The 7,156-nt window shown below is 46.8% G+C and overlaps 1 long non-coding RNA gene across 1 annotated transcript; it reads left to right on the top strand.

The window, feature by feature from the left end:
- Positions 1-668: 668 nt before the first annotated feature.
- LOC108586355 lies at positions 669-6,614 on the top strand. The gene is made up of 2 exons (XR_001903567.3): positions 669-1,931; positions 5,945-6,614. It is a non-coding gene; the product is annotated as an uncharacterized LOC108586355 (long non-coding RNA).
- The last annotated feature ends 542 nt before the right edge of the window (positions 6,615-7,156 follow it).

Consider the following 7,156-nt stretch of genomic DNA (forward strand, 5'->3'; position numbering starts at 1 on the left):
CGGGGTTTCACTGTGTTAGCCAGGATGGTCTCCATCTCCTGACCTCGTGATCCGCCCGTCTCGGCCTCCCGAAGTGCTGGGATTACAGGCTTGAGCCACCGCGCCTGGCCCCCCCATATTGTTTTAAGCCACTGTGTTTGGAATAATTTGTTACAGCAGCTCAGTCAGTCCAGTAAACAGCTGGTTTAATGAATTGTTTTGTGAGGTCTTAATACCTGAAACACAGCATTTTGTTAAACAAGTTGTTCTCAAACTGTGGCAGTCATCAGAATCCCCTGAAGGGCTAATTAAAACGGGCTGGGTGTGGTGGAATGTGCCTGTAGGCCCAGTTACTTTGTAGGCTGAGGTGAAGGATTGCTTGAGCCTGGGAGTTGGAGTACAGCCTGAGGAACACAGCGATAGCTTGTCTCCTAAAAAATAAAATTAAGGCTGGGCACAGCTGGCTCAAGCCTGTAATCCCAGCACTTTGGGAAGTCGAGGCTGGCAGATCACTTGAGGTCAGGAGTTCAAGACCAGTCTGACCAACATGAAGAAACCCCGTCTCTACAAAAAAATGCAAAATTAGCCACGTGTGGTGGCGCATGCCTGTAATCCCAGCTACTCGGGAGGCTGAGGCAGAAGAATCACTTAAACCCAGGAGGCGGAGGTTGCAGTGAGCTGAGATCGTTCCATTGCACTCCAGCCTGGGTAAGAGCGAAACCCTGTCTCAAAAAATAAATAAAAATTAAATTAAAATACAATTAAAAAACCCAGAAACAATGCTGGGCCTCAGTCGCAGAGTTCTGATTTTGTCCATCTGGGGTGGGACCTGAGAATTTGCATTTATAAGAAGTTCCCAGGTGATGCTTATATGTCACTGGTCCACAGATCGTGCTTTGAGAACCCATAAGACAATTAATTCCAGTTTTCAGGTCTGGAGCAGCACCAGCTCCTTGAGGGCCGTTCCTTCTCCTCCACTCTGCCCCAGCCCACAGGAGCTTCCCTTGCCCTTCCACCACCAGTGTGACCTTTGACCTCTAGGACCAGGCTCCTCCTTTCTCCTTGATAGTTTTTCCAGTTCCATCACTCAACCCCCATTTTTCTAATTATGTTTCATAAACATTTGACCGGAAGACCAGACTTTTCCCTGAGGCATAGGGTAGCCTAGCGGCTACTGCCTCCCAAAAATGATCTCTCTTTGTGGGAGGGTGGGTGGGAGCTGGGAGCTAATCTAGACCTTCTCAGGATCACACATTCAGCCCTGTGCCCTCCTTTCACATTTTGTTGACCTTATAATCTCTCCTGCTCAGGGTTTCTCTGGGCTTATACTGAGCGCTGTGTCCTGGACCCTTTGGACCAATCAAAGACCCAGGACTGTGAGTTCGTATGGAGTTGATACAGAAGTTATTAAGAAATAATTTGTAGGCAGATAGTAAGGTTTTTGGTGGAATTTTTCCTGTAATAAGAATCCCTGAACCATCTCTTTCCTAACAGAAAGGGTGGCTTGAACGGCCAGGCCAGCAAGCTTTGATATGCCAATACAGGCCCATAAAAACTGGGTTCACTGAATATGGTGATTCCCACCATCTTTTCCTTGTCACCAGGTGTACCAAATGTCATGGCCACCTCCAGATAACACCATGGGTTCAGAACATCATGGTGACCCGTATTTGCATACCAAAGGGCTAAGGTGGGAGGGCCCATTCATGAGGGCTCCACCATTATGACCTAATCACCTCCCACAAGGTCCCACTTCCTTTCAACATATGAATTTAGGAGGGGCAGAAACATTCAGACCATAAGAGCATTCCTTGCATGAAATGGTGTTAACTGTGGAAAAGCAAGTGAGAGCAGCAAAGGGAAGAGAAGTGAAAGGGCAAAATATTAGCATTTCCAGTGCTTGTGACCCATAAAATGAATTCTGAGAGAGGTGCTTCTTGAAAAAAGGGCAGGTAAAAACTTTGAAATATAATGGGTACTTAGTTACTACTTTGGAAATTCACAATGCATGTAACATATTAAAGGCTCTGGCAAGTCCCAAGGTCAAGCTTCCAGCCCGTCTGTCTTCACAAGCCTGTGTGAATGTCTGCTAAGTAAATTTACCAAGCTTGGAGTCTTGCCAGTGCTACCCCCTTGCTCTGCCGCTAATGTCCTGGACAAATGAAACATCTACTTCTTTCTTTCTTTCTTTTTTTTTTTTTTTTGTCTGAAATGAAGTCTTACTCTGCCAGCCAGGCTGGAGTACAGTGGCACAATCTCTGCTTTCGCTCACTGCAACCTCCACCTCCCAGGTTCAAGCGATTCTCCTGCCTCAGCCTCCCGAGGAGCTGGGAGTACAGGTGCACACCACCATGCCCGGCTTTTTTTTTTTTTTTTTTTTTTTTTTTTTTTTTGAGATGGAGTCTCACTCTGTTACCCAGGCTGGAGTGCAATGCCGCGATCTCGGCTCACTGCAACCTACACCTCCTGGGTTCAAGTGATTCCCCTGCCTCTGCCTCCTGAGTAGCTGGGATTACAAGTGCCCACGACCACACCCAGCTAATTTTTGTATTTTTAGTAGAGATGGGGTTTCCCCATATTGGCCAGGCTGGTTTCGAACTCCTGACCTTAGGTGGTCCACCCACATCAGCCTCCCAAAGTGTTGGGATTATAGGCGTGAGCCACCGCGTTTGGCCTAATTTTTGTATTTTTAGTAGAGACAGGGTCTCACCATGTCGATCAGCATAGTCTAGAACTCCTGACCTCAAGTGATCTACCCGTCTCGGCCTCCCAAAGTGCTGGGATTACAGGCATGAGCCACCGTGCCCAGCTGAAACATCTAACATGTTGCAGATACTAATTCCACAGTACTTCCGGAGTGTCTCAAGGGTAAGACTGGATTAGGAGCCCTGACTGAGCTCACCTGCTGTATTACTCCACATGACTCATCCTCTCATCATCCCTCTAAGCTGGAGGTGCCTCTCAGGGAGGCTGTTTTCCATCCATCCTCTGTTGCCCTTTCCTATATCTCAGCAAAGGGAAAGAGGTAAATATTTTATATGCTTGTGGGGTTTAATGAGGCTAAGAGTATCTGTTTTTAAAGTTTATCAGATAAAAGGCATAGACTCTCAAAATGGGCACAAGTCCTGCAGGCCAGCACTGTATAGCCCAGCATTTCCAAACTCATGGAACCCATTTTTTCATGTAACATTTGCTGATGTGCCATGGAACCAGTGTTCTGAGACAGCTGCTCTGGAGACTCTGAGCTCAAGTAGCTGGGATTACAGGCATGTGCCACCATGCCAGCTAATTTTTGTATTTTTAGTAGAGATGGGTCTTCACCATGTTAGCCAGGCTGGTCTTGAATTCCTGACGTAAAGCGACCTCAAGCGATACACCTGCCTTGGCCTCCCAAAGTGCTGTATACAGCCTCTTTGAATGCCTGGGAGACACTGCTGAAGATTCCTTATACCCTGACCTTGGTAAGAGTAGACCATTATTTGGTACTATCCTCACATGGCAGCAATTTGCTAGATTCTCTGTAAGTAGGAAATTTCCGAACTACCAGTGTCAGCCACCTCTTTGGTTCAGAGCAGTAATTTTCAACATTTCCAAGCTTGTAGACCCCCCCCTTTTTTTTTTTGCTATAGTAAAAGATGGGGCAGACCACAGCCTCTCCATATATACTGGTGAGTTTTGCCATCAACTGAAAAAGCAGAATTGATCAAAAGCTACTATGAATGCTGGGATTTTTTTTTAAAAGTAAATTAAATATTTTGAATAGATAATTATATGTACATGGCAGTTATCCTTGAACTGAGTTTATATTGTATTCCTTGCTGCTTCCGCCATACAGAAAATAAACCAGGAAAAACTTCTAACTGGGTAAATCAGCTGTTCACCTTTATTGAAATATTGGAAAAGGGCCAGGCATGGTAGCTCATGCCTGTAATTCCAACACTTTGGAAGGCCGAGGCAGGCAGAGCTCATGCTCCTTAGTGGGGATCACTTATCCCTCACTTATCAAATTCCTATAAAGGAGGAGGGATTTTTCTTCTCCTTCCAGCTCAGGGAGGGTTGAAGGAGCACTTTGCATCCTTTGCTCCTTTTCTCACTTGGAGGAGGAGGAGTCCTCTGGTTAGATTAAGGACAGTCTATCTGCCATTGGACCACACCTTCACACAGAGGTGGGGAAACTGACTCAAAAATAACCTAAGGTGTGGCCGCCCCTCCCTTGTGCTGCCAGCTAAAGGCTTCCTGGATGGGGAGGAGACCTAGGGCTCCTTGGTTTTCCTGTGGTTTACCTGTCTGGAGATGCCTACACTGTTCCCTTTGTGGGGGCAGCCGTCCCTGCCACCCCCTGCATTTTTTAATTGTACAGTGACTGCTTTGGTGAGGCTAAAGGAGATCTTCTATCAAGGGGCTGGATAAAGGCACCCAGAGTCAGCTCTACACAAGGGTTGCATTCTAGATGTCAGGGGACAGCCCCCATGGCCACAGGTTCCAGCTGTGCTCTTTAATTCTGTCTTCCCAGGTGTTGCTGGTCCTCCATTCCCAGAGTGGGTCCTTTGGTCCCCATTTAACACATCTGGCTAGAACCCTGGGCAGACTGTGTTAAAGATCATCCACACTCAGTTCTCAAGGATGACTTAATAATGGGAGGAAGCACAAAATCTCCACCCCATAAACAGCTGTAATTTTACATATGAAGTGTCTTAAGTTTTACAAGGCACACAAGAGAATAGGAAGGAGGCATCTCTGCTTGCTTCTGAGAAGGCTCAGCTGCAGGTCCCCAGAGGCTTGAGCCCAGTCAACTAGGAGGGAGGAGTTGAGCGTGCAGGAAGAGCCGGTAAAAAAACCCCAGAGTTGCCGGGCGCGGTGGCTCAAGCCTGTAATCCCAGCACTTTGGGAGGCCGAGACGGGCGGATCACAAGGTCAGGAGATCGAGACCATCCTGGCTAACACGGTGAAACCCCGTCTCTACTAAAAAATACAAAAAACTAGCCGGGCGCAGTGGCGGGCGCCTGTAGTCCCAGCTACTCGGGAGGCTGAGGCAGGAGAATGGCGTGAACCCGGGAGGCGGAGCTTGCAGTGAGCTGAGATCCGGCCACTGCACTCCAGCCTGGGCGGCAGAGCGAGACTCCGTCTCAAAAAAAAAAAAAAAACAAAAAAAAAAACCCCAGAGCCTCGGGTTGCCTCTGTGCTCTCACGTTCTGTGCCGTCATTGACTCTCCTAGTTACCCCTCTCTCTCCCACTTTCAGCTCCGCACAGCTCACCAGAAAAGTCGCCTGGGGACAGGAAGTATAAACTTGTGCATAAATATAGACCCATTTTAAACATCACTTGTGCTTAAAGGGACCAGACCAGAATTCTCTTCCCCTAATGAGCAAGATTAAATTCTGCCCCTTCAAACATTCGGTGTATTTAAGAAGAAGACCCCTATTAAGGCCGGGTGTGGTGGCTCACGCCCATAATCCCAGCACTTTGGGAGGCCGAGTGGGTGGATCTCTTGAGGTCAGGAGTTTGAGACCAGCCTGGCCTACATGGTGAAATCCTGTCTTTACTAAAAATACAAAATAGCCAGGTGTGGTGGTGTGCATCTGTAATTCCAGCTACTCAGGAGGCTGAGGCAGGATAATCACTTGAACCCAGGAGGCGGAGGTTGTAGTGAGCCAAGATCACGCCACTGCACTCCAGCCTGGGTGACAGAGTGACTAGTCTCAAAAAAAAAAAAAAAAGAAGACCCCTATTAATATAAGAAAGGAATTCTAAGTAAAATATCTCAGGAGCCCAGTTCTTTACAATATTATGGTATAGTCAATTAGGGAGCATGGCTTTCTCTGGCAACCAAATGTCAAGATAACGATCTAACAATACTCACGGGGGATATAAATAGTGTGGTCTGGGCCACATAGATCCATTTATCACCAGTTTAAGAATTTACCATCGGTTTAAGAATTTACCAGTTCTTTCTCCCTCCTTAAGGGGCATCTTTGGACAGCCTTGAATTGGAAGAAATGGCTGTCTGGAGTCCAGCCCAAAGAGCCAGGCTGGAGGAAGCAGAGAAGGTGGTTATTAAAATCAGCAACATTCGCAGGAGATTGGATCACTTACTTTCTTCAGTAAACAGAAAGAGTAGAGCTTTGGCTGTGAATTTTTTGGTTGGTAATTTTTGGTTTTTGTTTTGTTTTGTTTGCCAGCCCCTAGTGCCAGTCTCTCCATACTCTTTGAAAGATCATTCTTTCTATCCTTGCATATCACACAGAATTACTCAGCAAGGAGCAGGGCAGAAAACAGGAGGTTACATGAGGTGTCCACACACCGGCCAGGGAGCTGCCAAGTCCCTTTTCCCTGCTTGGCAGCCAGAACCCTGACGATGAGGCGCAACCCCCAGCTGTGAAGCTAGAGACACTGAATGACTCAAAAGAAAAGGTGTCCAGGAACCAATAATTGGGGGAGCTCCCAATGAGACAGCCAGATCCACACCTGTTCGTTTATTCTTTAATCTGTTCACTCAAGAAAGAGCCTACTATCTGCCAAACAGTCTTGATGCTGCAGATACAGCAGTAAATAGACACCAATCCCTGACTTCAAGGCACTTATATTCTAGTAGGGAAGAGACAGTAAACTAAATAAATCATACCAAATATTAAAAGATAGACTGGGTGTGGGGCCTCACACCTGTAATCTCAGCACTTTGGGAGGCCAAGGCAGGTGGATCACTTGAGCTCAGGAGTTCGAGATCAGCCTGGGCAATAAGATGAAACCCTGTCTCTACCAAAAATACAAAAAAATTAGGTGAGCTTCCATGGAGGCATGTGTCTGTGATCCCATCTACTCAGGAGGCTGAGGTGGGAGAATCACTTGAGCGTCGGAGGATTGCTTGAGCCCAGGAGGCAGAGGTTGCAGTGAGCTAAGATCGTGCCACTGCACTCCAGCCTGGATGACAGAGTAAGACCACATCTCAAAAAAAAAAAAAAAAAAAAGATAAATGCTATAGAAAAAAATAAACTGATAAAGAGGGATAGGGAATGCTAAGTGAAAGTGGAAGGGAGAGTGTTAGATAGGGGGATGGGGGAGCCCTTGCTGAGAGGGTGAGATTTGAACAAAGACTCCATCTATGGTGAAGCTATCAGTTGGCAAGCCTAACCTATGTACACAAGTCTTCCAATCAGTTTTTTAGTGCCTCATTCTTTA

Source organism: Papio anubis, chromosome 5, assembly GCF_008728515.1.
Source record: "Papio anubis isolate 15944 chromosome 5, Panubis1.0, whole genome shotgun sequence".
Classification (NCBI taxonomy): Eukaryota; Metazoa; Chordata; class Mammalia; order Primates; family Cercopithecidae; genus Papio; species Papio anubis.